The following is a 17,806-nucleotide window of genomic DNA, read 5'->3' as shown; positions in this document are numbered from 1 at the left end:
GAAACGCAGGCCCTGTTATTTGAACAGAAATCTTGCAGTTCTGCTCTTTCTTGACTGTTTTTCTTTTAACCATGTGTATCTCGGATGCCAGGCTGAGGCCTGGCCAGGCAAATTCTCTTATCTTCTTTCCCTCCCACTGTACCCCACAGGAAGGGTCTGTAATGTGCTCTATGGGGCAACCTCTGGGAATATGGGTCTGAGCCCTCTTCATCTGAAGGAGATTGGAAACCCAGGTTACCCGTTCCTGAATCATTGCTTTTATATTGTTGGTCTATCATAAAAAATGGCATAAGCACAGCTATCAGGCAGCCTTAAAAAGACAGGAGTACAGCCCACTTGGGCAGCTGTGTGAAAAGGAAAAAAGAAACCAAAGTTACAGAGAGGGTGAGAAGGCTTCTGATCTCCACAGGATTTTTGAATAACCCTGTGTGATATCCAGGGCCAGTTTTCATGGGCAGTATCTCTCTACAAACCTCTAGGTGATCTAGACAGCTAAAGTGGGTTGTGTGGCCCATCCTTTGGAAAGGAGGCATAGGTAACTAAACACTCAAGTTTTGTATATCTCTAAAAATCCATACATTCAAAGTCAACCATCTTGCAAAATTTTTTCCCTTACATTAATTTCCCCATCACATCCAGAGCTCTCTCTGCCAGGTGCAGAGGTACCGAGAGAGGTCAGCACATGGTGGATTCCATCATGTTTTTCTGCAACTTGTGCATGGGAGTCACCAGACAGTAATTGTTCTGATGGCAACTCTGACCAAATGGATTCTATTTCAGACCAAATTTTTGTTTTCATTTAATATCTCAGAGGATACTAAATTCCTTATCACAGCCAGGCTCTCACCATTCTGAATTCCATGGCTTCAGAAGCAATTTCACCATGTATTTTAAAGAATACAAATACACTAACAGTAAATGAAACAATCTTATGTACTATAGTGATAGTCTCATTTGCCTAAAGTTAAAAGACTGCAAAGATTCCTTATTAAACAAAATTTTATAAGGCTTAGTACCAAAAATGCTTCATGCAAGCTAACAAGACAACTACACACTCCATCTTCATGATGGATAAAAACAATATACATTGCCACAAAAGAACTTTGCTTAAACAGTTTTTGAAGCATAAGGGCAATTTTACCGTTTTTAGATGAAGTTAGATATAAGTATGTTTACAACAGAAATTTCATCCAACTTTCTCCATCTCCTGGTGAGTTCTTGGAAGATTTTCAGAACTTTTTAAAACTCCAGTGATTGTCTGTGCAATTTGCACTTTTGATTCATTTATAAGGAAAATGTGGCAATCTTCTTGACACTCTGAGGAGACAACTTGGCTCTTTATAAGGAGGTCAAGCTGTGATTATGTGATACTGTCCCATAAAATTGCCACCCGCTAAAGACAGGATTCAGCTCCAGACTCTTAACCTTGGTCTGCTTCCATGACCATTAGCAGAGCTCTGTGGCTATTTGGGGTGCTCTCAGATGCAGCAGCTGGTCTCCATCTGTGGTTCCAGAGGGCACATGCCTTGTTAAGTTCTCTGCCACAGCCTCCAGCCCTGTGTGGATCTTGGATACACTAGGCTATTTCATATTGCAAAAGATACTATGAGCTATGTGTCTGAGCTCCTGGTGTAGCTTAGTTACTGACTGGTTTCACCACTAGATAGACATCTTTATTGGGCCGACCAAAAACTTTCATTGACTCTTAATCCAAACAATTCCTTTTAAATGTAACTTTAATTTGGAAGATTACCCTCACCAAAATGATTAGCATACAGAGAAATGGAATGAAGAAAATAGCTATATATAAGTACCTAAAAATTTGAGTTCTGTCTGCCATGAGCTGATGAGTCTTCTCCATGTTACTGGCTACATATCCCAGAGTTTTGTAGCATTCAAAAGGAACAAATACATGGACATGGGTGCACATCTGGGACCTGAGAAGAGATGCTTCCAATAATGACTTTTCATTTGGCGTGTAACAAGCCGTACATTTCCACTGTTTATTTTAATTAAACTATGCTGATAACAATTTTTCAGACTCTTATATATGCCTTACCTGCTGCCAGTATAATGGATTATAGCAGAAATAAGTGGTGCTCCTCATTATGAAAGGTCTGGTGGTTTCTGAACAAACTCTTGATGGAACACAGGGCTCCCCATTTTTTTGTAACCTTATATTTGAAAATACACTTTTAACTTTTTGATACTTTCTGTAGGGTTTATAACTTTGTATCTAACCAACCATATAGACCTCCTATTTATTTCATTGTTAATCCAGGGCAGCACAGACAAGGTAAAACCAACAATAGAATCTTATAGAAAATAACCTGAAAATCGGGAGATGCAAATCAGTCACTTGTGTATTTTGCTCTGCCTTATGGCAACTGATAGAATCAGAATCATAGAATGGTTTGGGTTGGAAGGGTCTTCAAAGATCATCTAGCTCTAACCCTGCTGCCATGGGCAGGGAACCTTCCACTAGACCAGGGTGCTCAGAGCCCCATCCAGCCTGGCCTTGAAGACCTGCAGGAATGGGCATCCACAGCCTCCCTGGGCAACCTATTCCAGTGCCTTGCCACACTTACAGAAAAGAACATCTTCCTAATGTCTCATCTACACTTACCATCCTTCAGCTTGAAGGCCATAAATCCCATCACAGTACAATTTCAAGACATATCACAGGATTCCACAAAAATAAGTGTTTCCCTTGTCTCAAGTTTGCAGAGGGGTCTGAAAATACTGTGGGCAAATATACAACTAGAAGAAATCAGTCTTGAAGACAAAGAGTAAAGATTTTTCCCTTGATGGCAAAACTTCTACTGATCTCACTGGGGAAAGGATTTTGCTCTATGGAGCTGCATGCTCCTGGACAGACCCTATAGTCCCTGAGTGAAGCTGTTAGCAATTTTCTATTGAAACAGGCTCCTTGAAAAGATGAGAAATATGTACTTGGTGAACAAATTAGGAGCCATAGCAACTGCCTAAAGACACCAACACACCCACTACATGAATACAACCACCTCAGTGGTATGCTCCCATCATTCAATCTCTGCTTGATAAATCTGTGCACAGAGCAGCCAAGGGACATTTGCAGATTGTTGGAGGGAGAATGTGGGAGAAGTCAGGGCCAAATGCAGTAAATTTCTTGCTACCTATCCATCAAATTCCTTTATTTCTACTAAAATCAAAAGGCAAACTAGTGCTATCCTTGGCATTTGTCACCCCTGAAAGCAAACCACACAACTCATAGTTGGCTCAATTCTAACACTAAGTATACAGGTGGGAATTTGCTGTTTAATTCACCCGGACAGTGCCAGAACTCCACTTTATTATGTAATGATGTTTCCCTGTATTTACATAGATGTATGTATTTAGTAATTAACCTTCTCTGTATTTATATGTTTCTACCCTTTCTAAAAAATGTAAAACTGAATTTTTTTTTTCAAGTGAGTTCAAAAGCTGGCATTAGAGATGCAATTAATCACCTTTAGCTCAGGAGGTGAAATTTCCCATTTAGTCAACTGGAAATATTTTATAAAGGAATCTTACAGAATAACTACCCTCACTCAATAAATCAGGAAAGCGAAGCATGAAAAGGGAAAAGGATCTGGCTGTGGCAATTGTGTTTCAGGTCACTGATAGAGCTGGAAACCAAATCTTCCAAGTTTTAGTCTGGCATTAACTCAGCTGGATCACGCCTCTCTCCAAGTAGGCAGGTGTAAGGACTAACCTGAACAGCTCTGCTAACCACCTGTCCTATCTACAAAACCAATCTGATACCGAGATAAAAAGCTTTCAGTGACTTTCAATGATCATTTGGTATTCTTAGAAACCTTTGCTGTGCTTCTATTAGTCCACTATGCTTCCTGTTAGCTTCACTTCTTTAATTTGCTCCCTTCAGTTTTATTCCCACTCCCTACCAAGAAGATGCCAATTTCCAAAGACTAGATTTCATGATCAGCTGTCAGCAGCTATACTAAAAGCGTGAACTCCTCACAATACATGGCATTTCATCCCTGAGTGTTTCTCAGGGTGTTGGTGCCTGGGATCTGCTCTCTTCCCATGTTCCCTCCAGATAAGGTGGCGTGGCCATCCCACTTGCCCTTTGAGGCCAGAATTGTGGAGCTGGTTCAGTTGCCCTAATAGCAACTCTTGTATGAAATCATCTCACCTAATTTTAGACATCTAAAAGGGAGTTGTTTTGTTGCAGGTTTGGTCATCAACTCTGCTTGTGCAGTCAATGAATATAGACAGGAATTTCCAGAGGACAATTAATTCCAAAGGTTGGAGTCCAGAAAATGTGTGATCAATAAGCCCCTCTGGAAGTGCCTGTCTCTTTGTATAGGCTAAAGACAGAACCTATCTAAGTAGAATAGACAAGATGCCTTATATTTAGACAGCTGTCATTACGTGAGTTAAAATTCTACCTTTAATAGCTTCACACCCTGTTTTACCCATCTGTTAACTGGGACTAATACAGCCATCAGTGGAATGCCAGGTGTCCCCATTTATTATCTGCAATTATGGGGAGATCGTTGAATGCATAACTCGGTGGAAGTACGAAGAACTCATTATTCACAACTGTGACAGATGGCAGAACTGTTTTGGGCACAGTTTAGTGTAAATATTCCATCTATTATGTCTTGCTAGGAGGTGTAACTAGGCAATGAGAAGGTAGGAGGACTGCTTGTATTGCCCTGACTACAGTAGAGAGTTCACTAGCTGGTACCACATGGAAGAGGAGACTGGTGTAGCCTTTCCCATGAGCAGATCGATAGGATTGGCTAGGAGCAGATCTCAGAGAGCTGCATGGGGCAATAGAGGAGCTAGAGATACTCTCAGGAAGGGATGGCTGCAGTGGGACAACACATGGGCTCCCAAGAGGAACAAAGGACTGGTTTGTAGAACAGAATGCAGGCCAAAAGCAATGCCTCTGGCTTTCCTGGGGAGTTACAGTAGCCCTTTCCTGGGAAGTTACGGTAGCCCAGAAAGTTGCTGAAAATCACAGGACTAAAAAGCCAAATTGGAAGATGCCTCTTGGAAGGGCATGGTAGGGGGCAATATCTATCTTAACATGTTTTGGGTTTTTTTCACTCTTATAAATCTGTCTTTTGAACCATTGTAGTCATTAGATGTCTTTCATTGCTCATGCTCTAAAGAAAAAGAAAGGTAATTTCATACCTGGCTCATATAAGTTCAGGCCACAACCACCTACTTTCCTCTCATGCTATTCACACTGGCCAGCATGGATCCCTGCTACAACTGGGTATCTGATTCAGTTTTCATGGAGATCCACATGAAATAAGTAGTCCTTTGTGAGGGGCCAGGAGTCTTTACATGAATTTACAATTTGTGTGACAAATTTGCTTACAATTTGATTTTACAAATGTAAAGTTACTTTTCAAGGTAACCAGAGTGCTGTTGAAATAAGATGGCTACAGAGCTGTATAAGCTAAAGAGGCAGCTTCTGCAGAGTAAAGCATTTGATGTAAATCAATACTGTCACTAACTCACAACAACTTCTTCAGAAGTGCATGACTGATGGATGGGCAAGCAAGTGCCTTGAAGCTGATGGAAATGGAATGCCTTAGGCCAACAGGGAATTTGGACCATCACCTGCAATTAATATGAGTTACCTTGAAATAAGAGAGTATTTTCATAAACAAAAAGGTTCTTTGATGTCAAAATACAGGCAGAAGGCCACTTTTCCTGCTCTGTCGTACGTCGCTCAAGCCATTTTGACCTCGGCAAAAATAATAGAAAAATGAGTATTTGTGAGGTTTTAGCAGCAGAAATAGACATCAGAGCAATTAGAAATGTATTCCATGAAAAGGTTCACAGATATGAAGAGGGCCAAGACAGGGCAAAAACTTAATAAAGATATATTTTTCAAATTTACTTGGTCTGAAATGAGGTATGATGTGCTGAAATGAGATGACTCTGACATCAGGGATTTTGGAATACATCTCACTGTGCTTTTGCACTGTGTATTTAATTCTAAGTAATTTTTCAGCCTGGGGATTGTTTGTACACAGCAGAAAGCAGTGGACAATAGGCTTCAACACTGTACCAACCCTACCCTCTAAACTTCTGTCAGAGACTGAAAACAGTTCATGCCTCAAACACTGATATAAAGTTTTGCTCCTTATAAAGAAGCCACAACCAAAGAAGGTTCTCTGAAGGGTGGGACTTTGAACTGAAAGTCAAACTGATTATTAGATAAAGGGAAATGCATTCTTCAGTCATCTCAGGCTAAGGGAAAGGTGTGCATCCACAAAAGGCCAAAGCCACCAGCTGCAACTATCCCCAGCTGAGTTTGGGGCAGAGGGGAGAGCACAGCTCACAGAAGCCAGGTTTACACAGACTGCTCCCAACCAAGGGGGCAGGAGGAGGTTTTGGGTGCCTGGTGTAATAACCTCTGGTGAGAGGCAATAAACACCCATCCTCTGATTACACAAACTGGCCCAGCTGTGGAACCCCCAACCCCACAGGGCACATCCACGGGACTTTCACATGAGAGGCTCGACCCCACAGGGCTGCACGTGGTGCAGCAGACCCAGAGTCTGCTGTGAGAGACTGACCCCCACCCCAGGGGGACATGGCTGGACATGCCCACCCAGCCTGAGCATGTGCACCCATGGGACTCTGTGTGCCCACCCAGCCTGAGCATGTGCACCCATGGGACTCTGTGTGCCCACCCAGCCTGAGCATGTGCACCCATGGGGCTCTGTGTGCCCACCCAGCCTGAGCATGTACACCCGTGGGACTCTGTGTGCCCACCCAGCCTGAGCATGTGCACCCATGGGGCTCTGTGTGCCCACCCAGCCTGAGCATGTGCACCCATGGGGCTCTGTGTGCCCACCCAGCCTGAGCATGTGCACCCATGGGGCTCTGTGTGCCCACCCAGCCTGGGCATGTGCACCCATGGGACTCTGTGTGCCCACCCAGCCTGAGCATGTGCACCCATGGGACTCGGTGCCTTCCGGGGCGACCTTCACCTCCGGGAAGACCAGCTGGAGAGCATCATTGAGGCACCAGTGGGACCCATGGAGCAGTGATATTCTTTTATTCTGTATCTGTCACTCTTTGTCCCCCCATCTATTTTCTATCTCTTTCTTTCTCCTTTTCTTTTCTCTTTCTCTCACATTTACTATACAATAAAACCCATATTATTGTCACTGGCATATGGTCTCATTTGCACCTTAATTCGGGCAGAGGAATTTCCAAAGAACCTTAATAAAACTGGATCATAACAACTTCTTATAAACTTGATGAATTAAGTAGATTTGCATGGTTCTTTAGTTTAGCTTGTTCTAGGCAATAAATGTCATTCCTGCTCTTCTACCTGTATTGAATTCTGTTCACTTTATCTCGCAGGAATAGCCCACCATTTGCACCATAACATATGGAAACTCACTGCTCACACCTCTGTTGCAAATGTCAGCGTAATGTGCAGCACTTGTTTACAGCTCCCATGAGCGATTGTACTGAGGCACATGCTGCTGTTAAGAATTATTTGGGTGTTCATAACACTTTCTTTTATTGAACTGATGTCCTGTCATGTACACACAGCAACCCATGGTACTAGGAAAATTTAAAGAAAAGGGTTAGTGTAGAGAAGCTTCATTGCTACTTTTTTTTTAATTATTACTTTTTACTGCAAGATCATAAAACAGGGAAATGGGTGTAAATTTAAATTATTTATCTAATAAAATTTTTTATAGGCAGATGTTTACCCCTAAGAATTACTTAAGAGAATTTCCATAAGAAATACACTTAAGATCATGAGCACCAGGAGCAGAGTACTGCTTGCATTACCAAATGTTTCCTTTCTGAAGATAGATAATAGGACATTAATTTTTTTCTTACATATAAGCACCTGAAGATCTGGGATCAATTTCTGACAACAATTTTTTCACTTAGAGGCTCCTAAAACCTCTAAAACTTTATTCTGAAAATCAAGCTGAATATATGCACAGATTTAAAACATGTTAATTTATACAGATCTGAACCGTTCAATTAAGCTCATGCTCAGAATGGTTTCCTCTGATAGGAGCTGCCTACCATCTGTTAAGTCAACTATTTCTATTGCCAATGATCTTAAGTTCATCGTTTATGCTAGAGTGATTGAGATCCTTAATCATAAATATCATCTGTTCTTTTCCCTCTCTGTCCTCCCCCTCTTCACTTGGGTCATGATATTTTGGGAGCCTTCTTAATCAGCAGTTTCTGAAAGCAAGACCACAGGAAGAAAGCAAGCACAGCCTGGGAAGGAGGAAAGAGGAAGTTATTGTTGTCTGCTGGCTTACAGTGATTTTTCATTGACCACAGCACGATCAGATTGCGTGCATTTTCCTTGCCTTTGATACACAGCCCCAGTTAGAAGGAATGGTGGCTACAGCTTCAGAGTCATCTATTCACTGCCTTTCTGCATGTCAGTGTTTTTCACACAGACAAAAACCTTTTAATTTTCATAAAAGGGTCACGTCCCTGAGGAATTGTAAAGACATCTGAATCAGCAATATTTGCTTTGCTAACTCTCAGAAGTTTGCTTTTAAAGTTCCCTCTGGTCAATCCTTGTACCTGGAGCTCTCATACCCTGAGAATAGCATATTTTTCCAGACATAAATCTATGTCTAAATGAAATTAAGAACCATTTCAAACAAACAAGGAAGAATGGATGTCACAGTGTCTTGCAAGGGCTTTCTGGAGATGTACCACAAACTAGAAAGACAAAAATTTGCTGCTATCTTGTTTCATTTAACAAATAATATGCTGGTACTTACATACACTTACCTATTTCTTTTTCTGGCTGTTGTATTCTGTGGGTGGCTAATTCCCTCTCTCCTCTCTTTGCAAATGTGCAGTTTTGCCAAGGCTCTGCCACAAGGAAGAAAGCACACAAAGGAGAGGTGAGGACCATCCCCTCCTAATCCTACCTTCTGCATGGATGCTGAACATGTACTTCATGCTCCACAGCAGCATGGGACACCAGAAATTTATTTTTAAATTCTTGCTGCTGATGCTGGAGTTCACTGAGCCTTAGGTTCATCCTGAAAGTGCAGATGTGTTGGCTGTGTGATGCTCATAAAGTCTAGATGGTGCAGATTCTCCAGGGGCTGCAGAGCCCGTGAGCACCTCTCACCTGAGACTTGAGTGCTTGCATGAAAAATATGAATGGTAGGAACTTCTCGTGGGTCATTCCATCCCATCCTGTCTCACCCAGTAAAGTGTGTTTTGACTGAGTGCATCAACTCAATTTGTATTCCAATAAAGACATCAGGAAATAAGAATTAATTAATTATTGATTTTTTAACTGTATGTTCTAGGGCTGTTCTATTTCTCTTTGCCTTTTTCACTGTGGGTAGATATCTGATTATATGACGGGTGGAGTGAAATTCAGCACAGAGGACAAAATGTTTTTATCAGCTGGGTAGCAGTGAGGGTGCTGTTCCTTTTGCACCACCAGCTGCTCACTACATGAATGATTTATGAAACTGTGAATATCTGACTTCATATTAGGTTCTGCTATTTCAGCACTCCTATTAGCAGGGATATTAGCAAAAATTATTGTTCTTCTGAGTTTGAACAAGAATGTAGAAGCTTATCTTATTCTTGTAAAGCAAACAACACCACAAACTCTAGTAGATTGCATTGAGAAAAAGATACAGCAATTAATTGAATTCCCACGACTCCCACGACACTGAGGCAATGGAGTGAAGGCACTCTGCATTTCCTGGGATGGGGAAATCTAGTTCACTCAGTACTCTGATAAATTATAAATACTCAGTTGATTTTACAACTAGGTCTTGATGAAGAGTATATAGTGCTGGAACAATCATAGAGGAACCAGAGTGGACACTTAAATTCATTAATATTCAATTGAGATGCAAAAATGAACTCACATGGTATAATTTTCTAAGCCACTTGGAATCTGTTTTGAAGTGTGCTGCCATTTTCATGCCACATTGCACTTCCAGGAAGAAATAGAGCCTTTTGATTGTACTGTACAGTATTCCACAGTAATTTCTTCACTGACACATGGCTTGTTCATGTAAAATATGTATTGGAGCTCCAAAGATAGATTCAAGCTCACTAGCAATGGGATTCAAATTCTGAAGAACCAAGAGATAAGAAGAGATAAGCTGCTGTTTTATCATGAAATATGAATTCCCTTAGATAAACCATAAATGCCTTGTTACTTTGCTGTTCTGACACTAAGGAATTGAAGTGTAATTAAACCTGATTTGTTTTCTATTGCAAACTCTGCTATTTAATTTTATATCTAGTTTGTTATCAAATTTAACATCATCATAATAACATAACTTAAATTCCATAGACAGCAGGCCTTTAACCTAACCCTTCACAAAAAACTAAAATAATTTCATGGTATGTGCTATTATGGCAAGAAAAGTGCATGTTATGATTTCCATGACAAAGATCTCAAACCAAACTGAAGAAGTATGTCTTCATGAACAACCATATGCTACCACAAAATGGATGTTTTCTTTCCTCTGAAACCTGGGCTGTGGCTATTAGAAAGGCCTCTATAAAGTCACTGGTAATCTGCAGCTCCCTTGGAGCTTGTGAGTGTGTTCATTGCAGGAACAGCCATTCCATGTTGCCATTGGGTGAAGCTGCAGCATTTTTTGTTATTATGAGGAAATAACTGCAATTGAGGATCATTTCCCCATAGCTCTTTAGGCATCTAAGGCTAATACTAGCATTTCCATATCTGCAGCTAAGTTTCTGCTCTTCCTGAAGGTGACTACATTTCCCTCCTTGAGTGCCTCTAAAGCTGACTAAAGCAGCAAAACTGTTTGGCTACTGACTAATAGCTCAGAGACCAAGGTCAAGCTGAGGCTCAAAAGATTCCCAGAAGTAAAGTTATTAGGAAAATGTAAATTTTCTACAGATGGGAAAATAGCTAGAGTTTTTCATCTCTTGTCCCTATTTACTCCCATTTCCCATGGCATGTGCTAGGAACTTGGATTGTACCTGTTTGGGGGCAGGGGAGAGTGTCAAAGCCTTCTCCATGATTGTGGCTGAGAAGGGAAGCCAATGCCATCCATGGGGGATGTGGTGGTGAGGACAGAGCTGTGTATGTCAAACAGTTCATATCAGCAAGGCCACGTCTGTGCTGATAGCAGTCCCACAGGTGGGGCCAGCCTGCTGCCACTGGGCTGGTCATGTCCTACTCCTCCCTGGTGACATCCCTGATGTTTGAGGAACAGGGGAAAGATGTTATATTTCTATCTAAATATCTATTCTGTCTTTCTGTCTTATCTATCCAAAGGTTCATGCTCTGGCTATGTCCACCTGTTCTTGTTTGCTTTACCCTCTCTGGATGTTTTCAAGAAACCACTGGACATGGCACTTGGTGCTATGGTCTAGTTGATAAGGTGGAGATCAGTCAAAGGACACACTTGATGATCTTGGAAGTCTTTTCCAACTTAAATTATTCTGTGATTGTGTCCTAATTGGCAGAAAAGGAACAGTGCAATATCATCAGAATGGCCATGGAGAAAGTGTCATTTGTGCTTTGGCTGCCAGGGTTTGAGCTGTCAAAGAAAATGATTTTATGTGTGACTGAAGTTGTGGCGTTTTGGTTGAGGACTGTGAGCAAGGGACCCCTATCATTTTCCTCACTTAGGCTGCTGCGTTGTCTTCCCCTCTCCTTGGCATTTTGCTCCTGGCCGGGTGGCTCCCTGTAGCACTTAAAAGTGCATGGGCAGCCTGACAGCTTGGCTGGTGGCTCTGAGCACTGGGAGCCTGGGAAGTGCAAGGCATAGCAAAGCAGGAGCTGGGCAGGAGGTAGAAATAAAGCAGTATCCCCATGTCAAAATAAAAGTGTTATAGCTTACCTGTTAAGCAAAGAAAGCAAAACAGTATCCCCGTGTAGAAACAAAGCAATTTCCCCATGTCAAAATAGAAGCCATCTGACTTGTTAAGTCTGGTAGCCCTATGAAATAGAGTGTCCTTAAGTCCCAAAGAATTGTCTCCACACAGCTTTTGCCCTGAAAAGTTATTAAGGTATGGTTTTATCTTGGTTTTGTGGGTTTTTTTTCCACATTATTATCACTTATTGTCAGAAAGAAAGCAATCAGTACAAGTCAATAGGTATTGTCTTTATTTGCCAGTTGACCTGTTGAAGCCCTCTTAAAATTGTTCTTATTTATTGTTAGGAAAAAATATTTTTTTTCCTCTTGTAGAATTTAGATGGAAAAATTGGTCAGCAGAGGTTTATTTGTGTCTGGAGTAGGGAAACAGTTTTATAATAGAAATATAGATTGGATTGTTATCACATTGATTTTGGTAAATATTCCCATCCTCTTCTCTATGTGTATGCGTGTGCAGGTTAATTAAAAAGTTCAGAGCCTTGCCTGTGAAAATTCATCTTTTTAAAAATGAAGATTCGAATTTAGAAGCTTAATGAGATCTACAGAAATCTAACAGTGTTTTCTGTTCAAAGTCAGGAGGCAGAAGGAATAATACTACAGTCTGTTTTCTGACCTTTTCTTGAGTAAATTGACTTTCTTGGATATGCAAGGCAATTATTAACTCCATAGACAGTAATTACATCCATATGATATTTATTGCATACCAAAAGAAAAAAAAAAGAAAATTAAAATTCCATGGTTGAGTATTCAACACAAAAACAGCAGCAGTATGAGTGCTGCTTGTGTTTTACTTCCAAAGCTCAGAATAATGTTATTCAGAGAACCAGCATCCTTCAGGATAAAGCTTTAGGAATCACTGCAGAGAGCTCCACCACTCCAGCTCAGGGAGCAGCTGATGGCCATAGCAGGGGATCATTTCTATGGGGATAAGCAGAATACAGGATGGCAAAGTTTTCCACTGAGCAACCAGGTAACACTGGAGGAGTGGCCAATGCCAGGAGCCTTGAGCTCCACTCCCAGCTCTGGAGAGGAGTGTGCAGAAATGTATCTGCCTTTCTCACACCTATGTGATCATTTCTGTTCAGATACACCTCAGTTCTGACTTCTGCATACCCCACCTCAGCCTTAATCTCTGTGTTCATATAATCTAAGTCTATTTTCTTGGGCCTCACACCCTAAAAGTAGATTTCCTGCATGGCTATTTTCAGGTCTCTAGTTCTTTTCCTTCAGTGTACTTATCCATAACCCTATGACCCTTCTCTGTCTTTAATTTTGTCAGCCTCTTTTCCCCACTTTGCCTTCTAGTCATCCACTCCACATGGAATCCTTGTCCTAATCTCTGTGTTGTGACTACTGCATAAATTTCTGACATCACCAGTTCTCCTACAGCTTGTGGCAGGTTTTCAAAGGCTGCCTACTACTCCACAAAAATTAAACTCCTTACCAGCTTCTATACCATTTTCTTTTAAAATCTGGCATGAGAAAGAGGCATATATTTTATGTAATAGGCTGGTTTGTAGACCTCTCCTCTAGGAAGTAAACTCAACTCCATTTTCAGATGGAAGCATCCAGATATGCATGTTTTAGCACTTCAGCAATGTGATTCAAAATATGATTTTGCTGGCTAGGAATGTGACACAATACCTGTCGTATCTACTGGCTGGACCACTGTGCTGAGGCTTGATTCTTGTCTTTGCTGTTAAAAATATATCTATATTTGGCATTAAAAGTCATGCAAATATAATACAGAAAGACTTCTTGAGAATCAAGGATCTTTATTTTCCCTCTTGCAGAAATGGTTCAAGCCACTATACTATCAAATAAGACTGTTTTGTCTGTACACCTTGCCCAATGTACCTGGCACTTTTTCTCCATGGTCACAGAGCTTGTATCAGACTTTCACATGAAATGGAATTCTCCTGTTTTGCAGCAAACATGTGGACTACACCACTTGAGTGTCAATATGAGACCTTTACCACAAATCTTCCTGTGGCTAAGATAGTCTCACAAATCTCTGAACAGCTGTTTGTCGGTGCAAAGCTGAATTAAACACCTCCAACCTTCCTTGATTTTTTTTTTTGTGTAAAATTACAATGATGAGCAAGACAAAGAAGTTGTAATCACACTACAAAGTGCCTGCTGCAGCACTTAGAAGGTTCAAGTTTCTTAACATTGTCTTGTGACTTCCCTCAAGAATATTCCTGAGGGAATTGGGAGCCATGAGAGTGCAGCAGTTGATGCAACAGGAAAATTGGGGTAGCACCCTGGGAATGCCTTCCAAGAAACCCTTCTGACAGTGTTCATGACTCAGTGATGGATGAATTCCTGCACCAGTAGGAATATCTGAACTATACCTCTGCAGGAGTGCTGCAGAGCTTCTTGCTTCCTGAGAAGCATTACACACATAGACAGCACTGCCACCCTGACCCAGCTCTCACATCTCAGTACAAGCAGGCTGTGTCTGCGCTGGGATTTCTGAGAGCAATTCCAGTATCTGGAAACTGGCATTTCCAGAAGGAATTCTCTGTTTCTCTGCAGTGGTGGATCCAGGAGACTTTCTCTCTCATTAGGGTGTGGTTGCTCCACATGCACAGAGATGCATGCACAGATTTCCACTGACATGGGCCCGTGGGGAACTGGGGACACATTTCAGCATTTCTCCAGTCCTAAGGACATCCACCAGCCTGGATCTGTATCCATGTTCACTCAAGGCTGTGCTGGTGGGTGTACAGTTGCAGCACTTACCCCTGTGATTTGGCTTTCACCCTACTGTGAACTCCCCTTCTGGTCCTGCTGTAGAAATATTGACACTGGGGTTTGCAGGCAAGCTAGATCTGCCTTGAAACCAGTGTATTCATGACTCCTTGGGTTGTTTTTCTGGAAAAAACAGTTAATATTTCTGGTGAGGGCCCAATGACAAGACCACAAGAAGTATTACATTGTCAGCAAGTCCTGTATCTACCTGCCTATCACCAACTTTTCTCAGCATCTGGAGGTGTCTGAGATGACCATTTCCTATACAAATTGTGAGGAACTTTACCATTACTGTCCTGGACTCTCAAAATTTGACATCAGAAAATCTCTAGGCCTGAGACCACAAGCTGATTCTGCAGACATCCACTGGCCAAGGCCTACACGCTCTAAAAAACCACAAGGATGACTGTTTTCCTTCAGTGTGTCCCCCTTAGAGAGCAGGGTGCCCATCTGCTGAGTCAGGTCTGGTAGGAAATGCATGAACTGAGCACAGCTCTGTGTCCTCTCCATCCTCCTTGCAGTGGGATTCGGTGCATGTGAGACTGGCTCATGGGCAAGGCTTAGTTGCCTGCTCATATGTACCTAGTGGTGCTTGGGATGCTCTGGGGTATCCAAGAGAGCCAGAGAAATGTCATGTATGACACACAGCAGGGGGAAATCTGTGTCCATAGGGATCCAGATCACTCAGGATCCAGAGACTTAAGAAGGCTACAAACACCACTAGATCTCAGGATGTTTATGGTGTGGGTCAGCTGGGGTTGAGAAGGTGGGGAATTTGCCAAGTAGTTCATCTGATCTGTAGGTCTGAGCTGAAAGAGCCTTGTGGGAATTAGAGAACTGGGGACAGGTGGAAAAGTCCACCTTGGGCTGTTCTCACTGAGATGATTCTCAGAAAAGCTCCAGAGGAGTATTTGCCTGTTCCCCACTAAATTTTACCAATCTTTCCAACAAAGTGTATCAGAACTATCACAGCTCTGTTTTTTTTTTATTAGCCAGATTATATGCTTGTTATGTTTGAGGTTTGGTTTTGTTGTTAAAAAAACCCCACAAAAATCCAACATCTGTAAATCAAATGTGAAGAAGTGAAATGTTTTTACATGTGAATTTTCAGAACATTTACCAGCTTGAAAAATTTGATATGACGGGAGCTATAACTATGACATAAACAAAAGCATAAAGCAAATCATGGCTAAAGTGCATTGGGGACTCATATTCTGTGGAAATTAGTATTAGGGAGTTGTGCTATAACCTTATCACAGTGTTTCAGAGTGAATGATAAGTATCTAAATAGCACATTGATATTAAATTCTTCCACTTTTTAACCTATTTCAGTGATCAGTTATTAGGACAGGGTAATAAAGATGCAAAGATGTAATCCTTTGTTAGTAAATTATACTGTCCATATGACATACCTTATCATGGTATTAAAAAATTCTTGCCAGTAGTTATGAATTCACTACAGAAAGTCCTTGTTGGGAAATTTTATTGGTTTCAAAGCAGAATTTTTCTTCCAGGGAGCACTGTAGCCTCTCAGCTGCTCTCATGAAGATGAAGACAGAATTTCCTTTGCCTTTAGCAGGTGTTGATCCACTCTTGCTTGCTGTTCCTAGAAGACAGACACTAAGGTTTCCAACAGGCAACCTTCTATGTCTGTCTGCCCTAGAAATAGTCACTGAAATTCCCTGCTCTTCATGTCCTCTAGATCTTGGATTCCTATAAAAATAAGTTAATATTATACCTGCAGTATATACCAACTATGTGATACCCTGTTGGGATACTTCTGCAAAAGCAAAAATAAAATTAATATTTTACTCTTCTAAACAAAAGTTTTGAAAGAAATGTATCTATTTCACAACAGTAAAAAAAAGTAAGTTTATCTGAAAAAAAGTCTAGGAAAACAAGTAAACACAGGCCATGTATTCTTATGACCTAACAGACTAAAAACTGCAGATTTTGAGATAGAATTTTGTTAGAGGACACCAATCCTTTTATAGTCATACCAGTCAAACAGCCAGTTTGCCTTCTTAAGACAGTGTATATTGAAGGTTGTAATTCTTCATAACTATTTTCTTTGTGAAACAAGATTGTTAATAGCAGCCATCTAGTTAAGCAGTGGCACTGGTTTCCTACTGGTTAACAAGAGCCAAGGTCTCATGCAGATTTCAATGGCAGGAATAGCAATTTTCGGGTTTGGCAGCTCCCAAATGTCATTTTGTTGCAGAACCTATGTTAGGAATGGATACACTTTCTGTTAGTGTCCAGGAGATGTTCCAATTAAATGAGTCAAAGTTGACAGGACTTGAATGAGTTATTGTCTGCTTTTATGTCTTTTTAAAATTTGATTGCTTGATTTTTTTAGCACTTCTGCTGGGTTTTAAGCATAACTTAGACTTTTCACTAACTTCCCCAAAGTGACCTATACGGTTCCAGTTTTATATGCAGCCTTCACTCAATCTGTTTTTAACAGCAGCTTGATTCCTCAACAGCATTGTATATCTGTTCCTACAAATCTGCTCTAATCCCCATTTGGTCAATCAGATTCTTCTGTTTTAATGAGATAATCATTTTACTTAGGTAAAGTCCTAAGACTGAATTAGTCTTTCCACTTCAGCAAAAAACCCCCCAACATTATGTTTGGGTAGAAAGAAATATAATCACTAATTATCATTAATAAAGTATTAAATGCATCTTATTAAATTATTTACAATTGCAAAATAACAAGTACTTTTTGCCAACTATTAATTACATTTTAAAAGAATCTCTGATTTTCCTAAAATGGCATCTGCCTTAGTGATGGATTTTACAGTTTCTTAAGTGTTTGTAATGTGTCCATTTGCTCTTCAGAAAGTAATAATTTTATGTGTTTGTAAAGATAATTACTTGTATGAACTGATATCAAATGTTTCTCATTTTTCTATCCAAAAGAGAAAGTGTCTAAGTCGTATTACCTTTCTTACTCAGTTTATTTCTATCAATTATTTATTTCATGCCAGTTTTCCTAACCTAATCAATTTTCACACTTTTTTTTCCACAGTCAGGCTTGAAAAGTAGCAAAAATCCAGTTAGCTAAGGTTATGACTCCAGTTAAACAGAATAAGGAAATCTGATATGCTGTAATTTATTTTATCAAATGCCTACTGAATACTGAG

The sequence above is a fragment of the Aphelocoma coerulescens genome, chromosome 1 (genome assembly GCF_041296385.1).
Source record: "Aphelocoma coerulescens isolate FSJ_1873_10779 chromosome 1, UR_Acoe_1.0, whole genome shotgun sequence".
NCBI classification, from domain to species: Eukaryota; Metazoa; Chordata; class Aves; order Passeriformes; family Corvidae; genus Aphelocoma; species Aphelocoma coerulescens.
The sequence above is the reverse complement of the archived record's forward strand: the minus strand, read 5'-3'. Positions refer to the sequence as shown.